This window comes from Maniola jurtina, chromosome 5 (assembly GCF_905333055.1).
Source record: "Maniola jurtina chromosome 5, ilManJurt1.1, whole genome shotgun sequence".
Taxonomy (NCBI): Eukaryota; Metazoa; Arthropoda; class Insecta; order Lepidoptera; family Nymphalidae; genus Maniola; species Maniola jurtina.
Window position 1 is genome coordinate 159,664 of NC_060033.1, and position 17,095 is coordinate 176,758.

At 39.5% G+C, this 17,095-nt stretch overlaps 1 long non-coding RNA gene across 1 annotated transcript; it reads left to right on the plus strand.

Annotated features, from left to right (window-relative positions):
- The first annotated feature begins 365 nt into the window (after positions 1-365).
- LOC123865393 lies at positions 366-16,108 on the plus strand. Its single transcript, XR_006795965.1, has 3 exons — positions 366-412; positions 13,539-13,541; positions 16,097-16,108. It is a non-coding gene; the product is annotated as an uncharacterized LOC123865393 (long non-coding RNA).
- Positions 16,109-17,095: the final 987 nt, after the last annotated feature.

The window sequence follows — 17,095 nt, forward strand, 5'->3', positions numbered from 1 at the left end:
TATTTGACAGATGTCGATTCAGGATCAAAACCGAGAGTTCCCTCACTCTAGTCAAATCAATCAAGTCAAAAAATAAGGTAATCTATTTAGTAAGAAAACAGTATCCTCAAAGTCCTATAAACATTTGACAAACCCTAAATGTTGTTTTGTCATAATAAACTGCATCCACCATATCAACTATCGCAACAAAACAGCGCAATCCTAGCTTACAGTATTTTGTCATGGCACGAGTATACACGAACTTATAGCATCGGCTTCGCTTATCTAATGTCCTGATAAAATGTGGTAACCTATGCAGCATTGTTGCGCGTTATCGCTTTTGTCATCCTAGAGGAGACGATTCAAAGAACTGACGAAAAATAGTATTTTCCCAATTTCACTAATTTTGAGTTACCACGTTTTGTCATCCGAGGTCAGGCCGGCCCCCGGCCCCGACGCGACTAATCTAAAAATGTTTGTGTATCCTTTCAAATTGCACGCAATTTTTTTGACATTCATTTTATTTGCGCATGGGAGTGGAGAGTTTTGTTTCAATTTATTTCATTTGACATACAAAACAGTCTGCGCTGACTGAATTACGCCACGCTGACTACGCTGACAGCCAAGCACAATCAATGCGAGAAGCCTCTCACTCACGAATTTTGCACTGACAAATGGACAAAGCTTTGCCTAAGCCACGAGAAAAATTTGTCGCAATGATTGCGCTTGGGTTTCTCGGTACTGTAGCCTTTTTAGCAGTCCTTTTGCTAAAAAGTGGTTTGGTTTGAGTTATTGCAAAAATCACAAAAATTTAGAAGTTGGTGTTTTTCTAAGCTAATGCTTTTCTCCGTTTCTATCATTAGATATTAGATTGTTACCGTCAGAGACGATAGACAATCCATTCTAATGAAGAAATGATGCAGTCTAAGATGGAAGATGGATGGAAGGGGTATGGCAGTTTTTACTAAACCCATACCCCTTTGGTTTCTACACGGCATCGTACTAGAACGATAAATCGCTTGGTAGCACGAGTTTGCCGGTAGGGTGGTAGCTAGCCACGGCTGAAGAAAACGTCATCATCATCAACCCATCGCCAGCCCCACTGGTGGAAGGAGACCACAGTATGCCACGCTGGCCAAGTGCGGATTGGCAGACTTCACACACCTTTGAGAACATTATGGAGAACTTTCAGGCATGTAGGTTTCCTCACGATGTTTTCTTTCACCGACCAAGTCATATTCAATTGCGCATATACCTACCTAGATAACTCCGAAAACTTTGAAGTTCGTTATGAGATCGTGGAATGAAATTTTCATATCATCTTTTTTTGTTCTGAATTTATTATTGCATTGTGTAACTGTGATGACTGAATATTTCGATAGGTTATTGCAATACCCTTGCAGATCGCTTCATGGGAAACGCAATGTAAGCTGTGACTAGTTACAAACGTCTCGACCCCACATGTCAGTCAGTTTAAATACGACGAGAAAATAGAATAACGAATCTCCTTGTCTGTTGCGCCATCGAGTTAGTTAAAACTGCAAAGCAAAATAAATTAACCCGATTAAACTAAACAGCAACAGCGTTAATTGATGGCAGCGAGCGAACTTTTCGTCCTCCCCGGGATTAGCAGCGGGGGGGATAGAGGGGGAGGGGGGAGAAGCAATCAATGTCGGTTAATTGGCGCTTTAATGCTGCCTCATTCAACAATTACAGCGCTGTCAACTGGCGGGCTGCTAGGGATGGCGGGATGTCGATAAGAGAGGTCCTACGGAATCTTATCGATAGCTTGTCCTCAATCCTAAGCTCTTAGATCAATCAAGTTGCTTGTGTCCACTGCTGGACATAGGCCTGCGTGACAGTGGGTCCCCACACACGATCCCCGCATCCCTCATCCATTCATTCTGATATGAACATTGAACACTACTAAAAAACTAGTTATAGAAGCAAAAGGTGACTGACTGACTACTGTGACGTAAAATAGGGGGTGAAAGTATCGTCCACGCCGATGAAATAAGCTATTATCTAATACCTTTTATAAATGCAAAAGTGAGTCTGTCTGTCTGTTACCTTTCATGGCCCATCCGTTAATCCGGTTTTGACGAAATTTGGGCACAGCGATAGTTAAGGGAGACGGACGACGGACGGAAAATCATAGCGTTACCTTTGGGAAGTTCAAATTGCATTGAACTAAATTACTACGGACGGCGTGGTACTATTTCGAAGAAATAGTCTGTCAAAGCTGTCAAAATTAGATTAGTACGATATCTAAACTTTTTCACAAAAGTGAGTTGAGCTCGCAAACATTTTTACTGGAAATGACTCGTCCAATGCATAGGGCGTAGTTCATTCAGGTTGATTTCAGGCAAAATAAGAAAAAAACCGGCCAAGTGCGAGTCAGACTCGCGCACCTAGGGTTCCGTACTCGAACAGACAGACAGACAGACAACAAAGTGATCCTATAAGGGTTCCGTTTTCCTTTTGAGGTACGGAACCCTAAAAATTGAGTTTTTCAGTTCGTCGACATAAAATTCGTAGGTCGGTGCGTCACTAAACCAAAACGTGATGTGGTGGTCGTAGATTAGTCCCCCCCCACTTATTGGAATCAATCTGGAACGCAAACTCGTTTAATTTAACGTTCAATTCTCGATTAGCGATTCATTATTTTAACTTTAAGGGTAATGTTCAGTGATTAAATATCGCGCACATTGTTTATCTGGTTTATCTATTGCAACTACGATTTTCACTTGTACCTACCTACTTACTTAATGAAGTGCCCGGTGCTTTGTTTATCATGGACATTGGATACCTTGGTCTGCTAGATGAGAACGACGCCAACTGTATATACTGAGTAGCAGGTTGCAATTATACCTAGGTATAACTTCTGCATCAGATCCATCACCCCCTCGGCGACTCAGTACTGTGCATGAGTACTTTATATTTATATTTATTTGTACCAAAAACTTATAACAATAAAAAGAAAAAGAAAGAAAAAGTGGACAGGGAAACACTTAGTGGACAGATCTATAAGAGATCTCTACCTGTTACCCTTAGCAGTGCGAGAGGTTGTACCTATACTTTTGCTTTGACTTTACTTAATTTCGGAGAATATTTATGAAAAAAATCAGACGAACACTTTGAAAGCTTCAAGTTAATTAAACTGTGGAGCAATGTGTGCTTGGAGTTGGCGAAGTTAACAAAAAGGGAAACTCGCGCAGTCTTGATCTCGCTCGCGATGTGCGCGGCTCTTTAAGGCAGTTTATTTGATTAGAGCTCATAATGTTTGCGGCTGGGGGGCGGGGGCTGGGGCGGGGGAGGGAGGGGGGGGGGGGAAGTATAATTAAATAGTTCGGCTTTGAATCTACCCTGAATACACAAATAAGTAATATCTTTTGGTGCAGGGTTGATCTGTTAATTATACTCGTACTTATATATATGTGGTTGGCTTTAAAGTTTTGGTTTTTAATAGTGGTGATGGTGAACCCTAAGATGAGCCTCAAAAAACAGCTAGAAGAAGATTTTAAAACATTCCATTAAAACTTAATTCCTTGCGGACGAAGACGCATTGACTTGCAAGATATTATTTAGTAGGTTCCGCCATCTAGATACAATGTTAGAATAGAGTGGAATTACATGAAAACATCATTAGGAGCAAAACTAATAGGACAAGAGGGGAGAATTACGGAGGCGCTGGACCACGGGGGGAGGAGGCATTCAGAGGTCATCCCGACAATCGAGTTACGGAACTGCTACCTGCAGGCGACTTGCGACTTGCGACAGTACACGACGAATACTTACATGCAACTATTATACTTTCATCGGTTTCAACTGACACATTAGTGTAGTGGTTAACATATTCGACTGCGAATGACGAGGCAATACGCGGCGCCGTGCAACACTAACTCACTTTTCACACTATTGTAGAAATGATCTGTAAAGTTGCCCCATACTGTCCGGTCAGCGAGCAATCAGTGCGGAGCCGGTAACTCGGTGACCGCGGCAATACGCGGCGCCGTGCAACACTAACTCACTTTTCCCACTATTGTAGAAATGATCTGTAAAGTTGCCCCATACTGTCCGGTCAGCGAGCAATCAGTGCGGAGCCGGTAACTCGGTGACCGCGGCAATACGCGGCGCCGTGCAACACTAACTCACTTTTCACACTATTGTAGAAATGATCTGTAAAGTTGCCCCATACTGTCCGGTCAGCGAGCAATCAGTGCGGAGCCGGTAACTCGGTGACCGCGGCAATACGCGGCGCCGTGCAACACTAACTCACTTTTCCCACTATTGTAGAAATGATCTGTAAAGTTGCCCCATACTGTCCGGTCAGCGAGCAATCAGTGCGGAGCCGGTAACTCGGTGACCGCGGCAATACGCGGCGCCGTGCAACACTAACTCACTTTTCCCACTATTGTAGAAATGATCTGTAAAGTTGCCCCATACTGTCCGGTCAGCGAGCAATCAGTGCGGAGCCGGTAACTCGGTGACCGCGGCAATACGCGGCGCCGTGCAACACTAACTCACTTTTCCCACTATTGTAGAAATGATCTGTAAAGTTGCCCCATACTGTCCGGTCAGCGAGCAATCAGTGCGGAGCCGGTAACTCGGTGACCGCGGCAATACGCGGCGCCGTGCAACACTAACTCACTTTTCACACTATTCACGTTGATCGTCCCCAAGGAACTACCTAACTTACCAAGTTGCCATATTGGCGGCTAAGTACGGGGTATAGGCTATCTATAGATGAATGAAGAAATCACTGACACAAATATATAAAAGAGTCAAGAGAGAGTAGAGAATCGTTCAATAGAAGAACACTAAACTCTAGCGGAAAAGTCAAACTTCTGCAAAGTGTCTTTTTAATAACTAAAATTATTAACTTTACATTTTAACTTTCTTCGATCTTTAATTCTGGAAATTAGCAAAGGCAATCTATTTGTCAACCATTTAACAAATTACTATAATAGCATTTGTACCTATCTCCTTACATAATATAAATAAAATGTTTATGCATGACCGGATATGATGAACTAGAAACATGCACCATGATTTATTGAAAGTCCTATTAGGGTAACCGCACCTGTACATGATACATGGGGTTTTGCACCATGAGCATCTGGTAGTTATAGAAACAAAATTAATACAAAAAATCGGCTCGTGCAGGAAGTTAAGCGAAAACCACTTAACCGCCAGTCTGTTATTAGCGACACCGCAAAACGCTGACAACTCATCATGACCCGATGGCCGATACTGATCTCACAGAGCCTTTGTTGGCGGCCGCTGATATCATCATTTTCATAAACCTCCACTTTGAAGCGATATTTTACGTCGATTTTGACTATTTGTAAGGCAGTTATTAATTTTGCATAATATATTTATGTATCTGCCTGTCACTCAGAAATTCAAATATAAGTATATATTTGTAGAAAAAAAATATTTTATCGTAAAATAATGTAGCGCTACAGATTTAACCAATTTCGATTAGATAATTTAAAATATTAAGCCTGTTTTTTGACAGATATTGTGTTTTCCACTTACCTATAATATGTAGAAAAATATATTAAGCTTTTGATGTCATAAGAATATTTTTAACTAATATTTTATTTTACTTTCTTCTTCTTCATAGTTTATTTGTCATACACATTGGTCAAATCTTGAATATTAAGGGTCAATCTTTCCTTGAAACTCAAAGCAGTTTTCACTTCGGACGAACATTTGCCACAAATCCCAGTTTAAAAGTCCAAACAAATATCCGCTGAGTCACCCAATCCATCACAAGGATCATAATAACACGCACTCAAATTAATACCTGCCCGAGCTCAAATAGATTTGAAAAAACACCCACCACTGCTACCTGACCCCACGCATTACCATTACGTTCTTTTAAATATCAACTCTGAGATCAAAGTTATAAGTTTTAAAGTAGCGTAGACTAGGTATAAATTTGGTTTGTAGTGTGCAGATCATGAAATCTTGGTTAAAGAGTAATACTGCCTTATTAGTAATGTTAATTTTTGGGATATTTGGAGTAAAAAAGTTTCGAATGGCATTTAGAGTGCTTTTAGAATCGCCACCGATATATTTACGTACAAACTGCTGGTTTTTTTAGTGTGATTACTTTATTAGGTGCTATTACTTTTTTTTAAATCTTGAGTGGGTGCTTATTAGGTCTACTATTAACAAATTTATATGATGAAAATCTCTATTTGTGAAGTTGTAATATTCGTGATTGTTATGCAAGTTGCAAAGTAAAATAATTCAATTGAATGACACTCTGATATTTTTTATACTCCATAGAAAAAAACGCATTTAAAAAATAAATATGTAGATAATAATTGAAGGTGTAAGTCAGCTACAGCATAATGGGTTATTAAAACCGTTTTTATAAATCTCTTGCAAAAATTATTATTCACTTTAATCCTTTTTAAATTATCACAAAGACTTCAGAAGTGTCTTCGAATGTTTAGCAAATAATCCTTTGATACAAAAGCTACTTACTGCACCTCTACAAAGTGACCGGCCTTGTTCATTGTGAGCTGAATTCTGAATGAATGAATGAATCCGAAATGAATGAATTAACTATAGCTTTTAATCCGTTCTTCCAAACGTCTATTGAATGCTCACTTGAATTTATCAAACATTTTTTTCCAGTAGATCTACTTATTTCTCGATAATGGAGGTAAATCCAATACTTTATGGTATACAAAGTAGCTAAATACTTAGCTACTTTGTAAACTGATAAAGTTAAGACAAGATATAATATAAAATAAAAAAAATATTGATATTTTGAATGTGCGGTGTAAATATTTCATGAAATTGCACTGAACAAAGGTGTACCTATGTATGTCATCATTTCATCATTAAACTCAATATGAATATTACATTAATACAATATATTAAAATGAAATTAATAAATTAAACAAACTTATGATTTCAATCAACATTAAATGAAATTAACTGTTACGTAATCCGATACAAATGACAGAGACAAAAATCTGAGTGGCCATTTTGAGTCACCAACCAATCACAAAACGAAACTAATTGAATGTCGAATGATTTTTGAAACCATTCTAGAATACTGAGTTGTAATTATACACTCTATTTCAATTACTTATTATTTGGATTAAAAAAACTCTCAAGTTGATTTTTTTTTTGAAAATCTGTAATTGATCGTATTTCTGTCTGTGCGTCAAGATATTTATTTTTCTAGATTGCTGTTGATTTTCTTGTAACAAATAAAAAAAGAAGTCTGTCACAAATTCAGGAAAGTCTCATGTTAGTCGAGGTGGTGGAGAGCGCAGTCAGGATCGTCAAGGCGTCGGCGTCGGTAATCGCGAGTCGCTGGACGGCTTATTAGGGGCTAATCGGATTTTATTGTTTTATATTGCGACCTGCCCCGACGCCCCGCTCAGTACCTACTTAGTGGACGACACAGAGTATAAGCTCTCACTTCTCTGTAATATTATATACTCTATCTACGGAAAGGATAGTGCTCTCTCTCTCTGTTACGTATATCCGTACAAATGACAGAGGTCAGAGACGAAAATCTCGGTGGAAGTTAAACATTCTTAGTCATGTTTTCAAAAATCATTCGAAATTAAATTAGTTTCGTTTGTGATTGGTTAGTGATTAAAAATAATAAAATTAGCGTCCATTGAGATTTTTGACTCTGTCATTTGTAAGGGATTTTAGGCAACATCTTTCCGCTGATAGAGTGTAAGCACACTGCTATTTATATTCTGCTAAGTACATAGGTAGGTAAATCTAAAATAATATACCAATTAAGTTCTCAATTCAATTTTCATGTATTTACGTGCATTATGTTTATGACATAACTTTAGAGAACCAAAGTGAAAAGAATGAACTTCATATTATGCATTAAATGTAATATCAGTGCGACTGAAGATCAATCGCCCTTCAACTTGCCGACAGACATGTTGCGCGCCCGAGGCGCCAGGACAACGAATCAGCTACAAATAACAAAGCGAATTTCTTAATCACCAGTCCAGAATAGCATCTCCAGCCAACTATCCCCCACTCCCTCCCCCGTGTAGCGCCGTCCCGCTCGCTCTAATCGTATTAAGCATCCATTTTTGTAAGCGCTTGGAGCCCGATCCAATTTCAAACTCATTTGTTAGAGCTTAAAACAATTATTAAAAAACGCCAGTGATTCGGCGAGCAATTTTTGTCGTTTTACATCACTTAGCGGCGGAACACTGTGGAGCTGGAAAACCAATTTGCTTACGAAATGTATCGAATATAAACTCTCTTTATAGTGCACTGCTGTGTCCCCACTCGATTTTAACTTGGGAGTATTCAAGGGTACAATAAGTTCTTGGGCAACGCAGTGCCGGTTCCTGTGGTTCTGCAAATGTTCTTGAGCAGTGATAACCACCCGTCTGGGTCCACCACCACCACCCATTTGGTCGTTATTTATAATAATACACATTATAAAAAGGGATCCCCAGGGATTGATAGAATTAAGAGGAATAGCGAATTTTGTCCTAAGTGAGATTTTATTTTACCTTTTTTTTTACAGGCTCTTACATTTCTGTATGCCAGCCAAGTGAGATTTCTAACAACCAACTTTACCTGTGTACTCACTTTATTGACTCAAACAATATAGCGTTTTTATTCATGAAATCCATATCGATGATCAAAATAAATAAAAAGACCCCAACAGTTTACCCAGATGTATTTAAAAATGGAAAAGTTGTTCCGAGAGAGAGGCTTCGTTCTACCGCTTCATCTACAGTTCATCTACCGCTGCGAAAAGAACTGGGAAACCAGCGAGTAATTATTTCCCTAGGAAGACCACTTCCATTATAATTATGAATAGTGGAAAGGGGCCACAACCCTCAGCAATGAGGAATGTAATGCAGAAAGAGTACTACATAGTTATTATTGTAATGTATAATTAAAAAACCTTCTCATCCAATACGTATAACACAATTGATGTATTAAAGTAGTTATTTACGCTAACTACACAACAACGGTTATTGAAAGCCCCAAACATCACAAACAATGCGATCACGGTTCAACTGCTCACTCAACGCTCCCAAACAGTCAAACAGTCTATTAAGCCGTTATCACTGATTCGCCACATTCCGCACAATTTGTCGCTAACACGGATATTCACACTTTCTATCAGTAACAGATAGGATAACCAATCGTGAGCCAAAAATTGTGAATAATGTTGTCAATTTCTCATCATCATGAATCATGATCAAGCTGCTGAGCACGGGTCTCCCTTCAGAAGGAAAAGCGTTTGGCCATTGTCTAACACGCTGGCCAAGTGCGAATTGGTAGACCTCACAAATTTTGAGAACATTGCGGAGAACTCTCAGGCATGCATGATGCAGGCTTCCTCACGATGTTTTCCTTCAACGTTATGCAAGTGATATGTTATTGCTAAAACGCACATAACTTAGAATAGTTAGGGGTGCATGCCCGGGATCAAAGCCCGGACCTCCAACTAGGAGGTCGACGTTTTAACCAGTAGGTTATCACCGCTTTTACCTTGTGCCTTCATAAATTAATATCACTGAAGTAGATGTTAAATCGTATATTTAATTGTTTGACAAACCAGCATTTTATTGATAAAGGTCGGTCGGTTGAAAGGAAGGTCTGCAATGATTGCAGGTCAACCTAAAAATTACAATATTAGCATTTAATTACTCTTAAATTTAATATACGTATTATTGGGTTTATTGTAAAATTTTGAGAACATAACATTGGTGCCTCCAGTTAAAAGTGTTCAATTCTTTTCAATATAATTTAATAATTCATGATTTGAACTGTTATAATCATTAAGTTTTTGCCTCTCCTGAAGCGTGTCGAATTTGAGTTGTTCCCTTTTGCAGTTGAGGCGCTGCTATTATTATCCGCTCTGCTCCAGTTGATTCTCTCCTGGTGTCGCAAGCCCTTCGCAAGGGTCGGCTAATCGCCGCGATAGCATCTCCGCTGTAATGAAATAAAATGCATTAGCGACGAGCACAGGCGCGTCCACCCTGCCCGCCGCCCGCTCCCCGCTCCCCGCTCCCCGCTCCCCGCCGCCCGCGTTGGCAATTCAAACTTTTTGTAACAACTTTGTTTTGTTGGATGCGATTTGATTTGTTACATTTTTTTCTCGTTCGAGCTTGATTATAATCACATCTGATAGAGAAGTTAAAGAGAGTAGATATTACCTAATAGAATATGGTGTATTAACTTGGATGCCATTTTCTGTTAATATTATGTAATGTAATAATTGTAATGTATGTAAACAAAAGACAAAAAACTTAAATAATAATACCTTTATTAATCTACTAATGTGAAAGCAAGCAATACGCACCACTACATGTAACGCACCACAAAACTTTTAAAACACACCAAGTAGGTAGGTACGCATGTTTCACTCCAACAACAGAGCACCTTCAGGAGATGTCAACTCACATCATCATCACTGGCCACTCACTGGCCCACTAACTGTGTACTCTTCTTCTTTTAGGATGAAAAGGGTTGACTCTGCAATGTACAACATATTGTAATCATTCGCAATGCTTGCTGTAAGGAACCAAGATCCCTGTATTCATGTAAAACAGCTCGATAGCGGACTGAAATCCGAAAGGTGGCCGGTTCAAACCCCTACACTTGTGTCGCACCTACCTACCTACTCCTAGCAGAAGCTAGTTGGAGGGGAAAGGGGAATATTAGTCAGCATGATAAACTTTAAAAAAGTATTTAAATTAAAGCTACAAGTATCAATGTACCCACCGCCCCAGTCCCTAAACAGTCGCTAATTAGAGCAGGAACAGCGGGTTGCGGGTTGACGACACGCGGTTACAATAACAGCACCCAGAGAGCACAACCCGCCACCCGCTGGGCTCCTCGATCAGGTTACGTGCTACAGTTCTTTGGTTCCGTATGATTTTTATACTTTCCTCCTATCTGAGTTACCGCTTATCGTAATAAAAGCAGGCAAAGACACAAAACAGCTAAGATTAGTGGAGATTATTACTTACTAGAAGATGCCCGCGGCTTCGCCCGCGTGGCTTTCGGTTTTTTATAATCCCGTAGGAACTCTTTGATTTTCCGGGATAAAAAGTAGCCTATATGCTAATCCAGGATATTATCTATCTCCATTCCTTTCAGTCAAATCCATTCAGTAGTTATTGTTTTTATGTGAATGATCAACCTCTTATTCAGGCAACTCTATCCTCTACCTATCTTCTAGGTAAGTATAGCTAGGACCTTGTTCAGTGTATCTACAACATTCTAGGGCCTGTATCTCAATCTATTACTCTAACCTACCTACCTACCTACGAGGCTCAGGGAACCCTAAAGATACAAAAGAATGATTCGCAATAGTGTAGCGGCACCCCGCGGCGTTGCTCGCTCGCTAATCACATGTTACTGCGACGGGTTTGATATCACAATTAGATATGCGGAAATTGTATTGTGCATTATTATGGTTATTTATACCTACTACACGATATCATATTATTGCAATACTAGCTTTTTTCCGCGACTTTGATTTCTAAGAATCCCGATGGGATTTCTTAAAAATCAAAATCGTTTCTTAGTGCTAGAACTAGGTAGGTCATAATTGTAGACATCACAGATGTGAAATAATAAGATTCTAAACGCAGTAGTTTGAGCTTTAAGCTTTATACCTATTGAGATTGATGTTATATCGGTTAGTTTCTCTTTTTAAATAGGTAGTAGATATACAGTCAGCAACAAAGCTTGGATGGCACTCGTCTATTATATAGTCGCTTTACCTACTGGCGGGTGCAAAGCTAGCTTTGTTGTTGACTGTACATAAATACAACTTGATTGGCAATGTCCGTAGCATTCCGGCAAGCTGTGGTTAGGTCTGATGTGTAGAATGTAGATGTACCTAGCTACCAAATAATAATGAATCTTGTAGCGCGATACGCATGAAATGACAATTTGTTTAAAACCCCAATGTGACAGCCCTGCAAACAGCTGATCGCAGAAATGAACTCGAAAGACCGTTTGAAGGTTTGTCAAGTAGCAGAGACAACGGAAGGATCTATAGCACCAATTATATTAATACTAACTGCATGTAGGTCTAGGTACCTACCTTCCTCCTGCAGTGGGTAATTTCATCTGTTAGGTATATACATGATATTTTATTTTATCAAACAGCCTCGAGTCTCGTTGATGGTTGGGTATGTTTTGTACGTAACACGTTTAAGTACCTACCTACCTTACCTAGCTAGGATACCTAAAAACTATTAGGATACGAACTATATTCCAGAGTTGGGAAGTTGATGGTCCGTGGTTCCCTGGTGGTTCCCCATAGCTGGGAGAGCACGCAGGTAAAGCCGTTGCTCCAGCATATCTCATCTTTCGCGGATCGTGTTGGATTGTGACAATCTCTGTGGTCACAATAGACTTATCATTGAGACTTATGAAGCTCAGATTTACCTAATTCGAAGTTCAAACACTCATTATTTATTATTTAGATAAATTAAACATGCCAGTAAGAAAAAACAGTCATTTATCTCGTTTTAACAACATTAGCGACACAAAATATCTCCATTATACACAAATGAGAGCATTGTCGCACCCTCGCGACAATTATAAATAGAAAAATTACATTTTATATCGAGGCGCCATGTTGAGTGCCGCCTCGAACAAATGCCGAGCTTTTTATACACAAACACCAACTTAATACACAGCTTTACAAACAAATATCAACCTTATGACATGGATATAGAGGTTTTACATACGCAAAGTGTTTGTGGTAGCGTAGTGAATGTAATCTTTTTGTTGATTTTGTGTTTGATTATGTTACAACGTTTATCAATCGCTAACGAGTCAGCGGGGAGTGAGAGAGAGAGACAAATGTGGTGGGAGTGAGATGAGACATTTGTTATGATTTAGTTTCATGTTATTGGCCTAAGTATGTTTTGTTTGGAATAAAAGGTTTATATTAACTGAACCAAAAAGAAAAGTTTAGAAAAATCTGTCAGGGTTGGGAAAAAAAGTTATAAAAACATTATTTACTTCTAAACATAATTAAAAAGTGAATGTTTGGTGGAAGGAAGTTTGCAGGAAGTGTGTGTTGTATGTCTGCTAGCTCCCATCTGCTTAACTTATTGTGACTAAAGATAAGCTTGCTCCCCGAAGACGGGTAGGTAGATACCTATAGGCTACTTTTATCTCGGAAAATCTAAGAATTCCCACGGGAGTAAAAAAACAAAAGTTACACTTTGAGATAATATAACTAGGTATTACTGTACTTTTTAGGTATCTAAGTATCAGTGAAATAATTTTCAGAATCGGATCAGTAGTTCCGGAGATCGATGTTTACATCCGAACTTACAAATTTTATCTCTTTATAATATTGTAATTGTAGTAAGTTTATAGCTATGAAAAAATATTTAAAAAAAATCGTTTCTAAAAGTATATAGGTATAAAATACAATAAAATAATTATTATACTATTGACACAGTGGTGCTGCAACTACATTCTTTGGACAAAAATGTTTTTCTCGGAAAGTATTAGATTACTGGCTTACCATGCTTATACCACCGAAAATAGAGGGTGTATCTAAGTCGAACGCTAGCAAAAACGAAGCCAGGAAATAGTACTGATGATTACTGATAGAATACCACTAAAAAATGCATTTTTTTTATAACTTGTATTTTTTTAAAGTTGCTGTGTACCTGTAGTAAATAAAATATTTGCGGTCAACGAAAGTTGCTTAGTTAGGTGCCACGGGGTCAATGCCTTGCCTACGACAAATTTTGCAAACTAAGTAGGTATACCTCAAAATACATAATAGTACAGACTATAATTGCAGGTTTAGACAATACTACAGCACTAAAACTAAAAGTAGGTATAAGTCAAAATATGGTTATTACTTATTAGCATTGGATTATGTCTAGATAGTATATTATTCTTACCGCTAAGATTTTGCTAGCGTTCTGATTGCACCCTGTATGACAGGTAGTTTCTGAGACGTAGCGGCGACACAAAGAGCTAATTACAATGGTCAAGTTACCAATAGCTTGCGCAAAGCTATCTGTGTACGATCTACGGCGTCGGTCTGTGTGTGTGTCTGTGTGTCAGCCGCCGTCATTGTGCGACACTATTGTGCTTGAGAACCGTGATTGCATGGATTGGGTTACGATAACTTACTTTGTGGGCAAAACTTTGAGAAGGAAACTTTCAGAGTTTCACAATCCGAGATATTATTATTGCCTTATCTAAATATATAACAAGTGTAAATTAAAAATTTTCAACACCCCCGACAAATCATTTTCAAATAAATAATTATGTATATCTAGGCAACGTCCATCTTGACAGCTTGACATTTGTCAATTGACACTTGAATATTATGAACCTAACGGTTATCTAACCTTCTTTTATACAAGAAAACTAGAAAAGAGCTGATAACTCTTAAACGGCTGAACCAATTTTTTTGGATTATAGCTAAGAACACTCTCGATCAAGCCACCTTTCAAACAAAAAAAACTAAATTAAAATCGGTTCATTCGTTTAGGCGCTACGGTGCCACAGACAGATACACAGATACACAGATACACAGACACACAGATACACAGATACACAGACACACAGATACACAGATACACAGATACACATGTCAAACTTATAACACCCCTCTTTTTGGGTCGGGGGTAAAAAACCGGGCAAGTGCGAGTGAGTACACCGAGTATTTTTTCGACATTTTGCACGATAAATCAGATGCCTATCAGAAAAAAACTATTAACTATGCATAAAAAATATATGTTTTACATTTTTACCGAAAATAATCATCCACAGTATTGTTTATTTTAAAATATTTGAGTACAGTTGTTTTTGTCAATCAATATAAGTGTGAGTAGAGTAGGTACATTTCTTTACAAAATAAGAGAAATTTAATAAGCTTCAATAGGTAGAGGTAAACTGACGCTGATCAGCTGTGATATTATAGCATTAGGCACTACTTTAAGATTAAAAACTATTATAATGAAATAAGCACAAGATTTCTGAAGCAGCATTCAATGAAACTACTCCAGACGCATTACATTATATCAAATACAAACACGGGCACAAAGCTCGCAACAATGCGCTACTTTGAGCGCGTAATCCTTGCAATGGTCATTTGAGTTGGCAGTTTTTGCCTCGCTCGCCTCATTGTGCCTCACACTCGCGGTAACGCGAGGCAGCGAGGCGAGGCCGCGTCATTGTTGCACGCCGGTCAACTTCGTACAAACCGCAGAAAAAATGCCATTTAACTTCGTCCATTGAAATTCGAAAACTGCAGAAAACGCCGTGGAAAAAAGTTCGGAGAATTTTTGCGGCGAAATTGGTTTGTTGGTTTTGGTTTGAAAAAGGATTTATTCGGCGTTATTGGACACAAAGAGGTTTGTTTGGAGGCGTTCGGCGCGGAGTGGCGCGGCGCGGAGTGGCGGGGAGCGGTGAGTGGGAACGATTAGATGATTGTTTATTAAGTATATTTGTTTTTGACTTACGATAGATAGATATATGTACCCACACTAATCCTTTCCAAACAAAATCGGAATCTTACACTTATTTTTGATGTTGTAACATCAAAGCCATGGATATCAGTATCATGATGAGCCCATCGCCGGCTCATTTTTAAGCGCATGTCTCCTCTCTGAACGAGAAGGGCCTGGGGCCTAGGCCATAAGCTACGCTGACCCAGTGTGAATTGAAAGACTTCACACTTATGGGAATATTATGGATAACTCTCAGGCATGCAAGTTTCTTCAAGAAGTTTTCCTTTACCGTAAAGTACTCCGTAAAGCCGAAACCGAAAACCGAAGTATTCCGTAAAGTTAGAGGTACGAGCCCTTGATCCACGCCCGACTTCCCGAAAAGAAGGCCGAAGTGTTCACGCGTATCGTAGGTACAATAACATTATGGTAAGTGGTTATTATTCGACAATGTCCGGTCGGTGCGGATGGCAAATCATCGTCAGCGGTGATCTCTGATACCTCCGCCCGCACTCCCGCTCTGCACTGTATTTGCTAGAGATGTGCGCAGCAACCCTCGATACTGACTGAACACTTTTTATTTATTTATAGACTAGCGCTTGGCTGCCATTAGACGCAGCCTTGATGCGCCTAAATAGAGCGCGCTTGCCTAGAAGATGCTTATTTATTCTTCTTCTAAATAAAATACAAAAAAATAAACCTTCATAATTAGTGCCGCAAAACAGCATATCAACTGAGGCCTGAGAGCTTTAAATTAATAGTATTCAAATGCAAAAGTGTAGGTACCTGTCTGCTTGCTAGCCTTCCACGGCCGCCCAGAGACAGCTTGCAACCCGGGAACGGATGTAGTAGGCCGGCCCTTTGTCCCAAAAATCGAAGAGTTCCCACGGGATTTTAAAAAACTTAAATCCACTTGGATATTAATACTGAAAACATTAGGTACGAGCACTCCTTTTTTTGAGCAGTCTTCTAAAAATCTAGGTGTAAAAACCTAAGTGAGTTTTTGTAAGGTATTTTTCTCCTGAACAGTTTCATCGAGTGCGGGTCTTCTCCGTTTGGTCGGAACGGCCAAGCGGGGGTACGGGCCTCGAGGCATGGCCTCCTTACCCGGGTGAGGCGCAGGGCAACATTGTACCCTGGTGGTGATCTTTTAGCCGGAATTTCACCGGCTAGGGCCTGCCATCTTGGCTTACGGCCCTAGTGGGCTTCTTGGTATATCCGGTGTTGTTAGTCCGGGATTGGTCTCCGCGCGACGGCGGCTAGAGTTCGCTGTCGAGCGCGGAGACGGGGTCATATCCGGAGACGGGGTCATATCCGGAGATATCCGGTTTCATCGACGTCGGCACATGTCCTTCTGTCGCGGCGCGTCACTAGAGGGCGCTGAGAGCGCGAAATTGCAGGAAAACTTTCGTAAGGGGAAATGAAATGGGATTGATAAAAATTGGAACCAAGCCGCCCGCACAGGGGCGGACTCTGCGTCAGTGCATATACGAATATTGCAATGGAGAAATACGCGTACCTAATGTTACTATCAGATTTAACACAATGGAACTAAAATATAAAAGTAGAAATCTGTGATATTTTGTTTGAAATATATTATGTAAACGTGACAATATTTTAGTTAGGATTGCGACCTT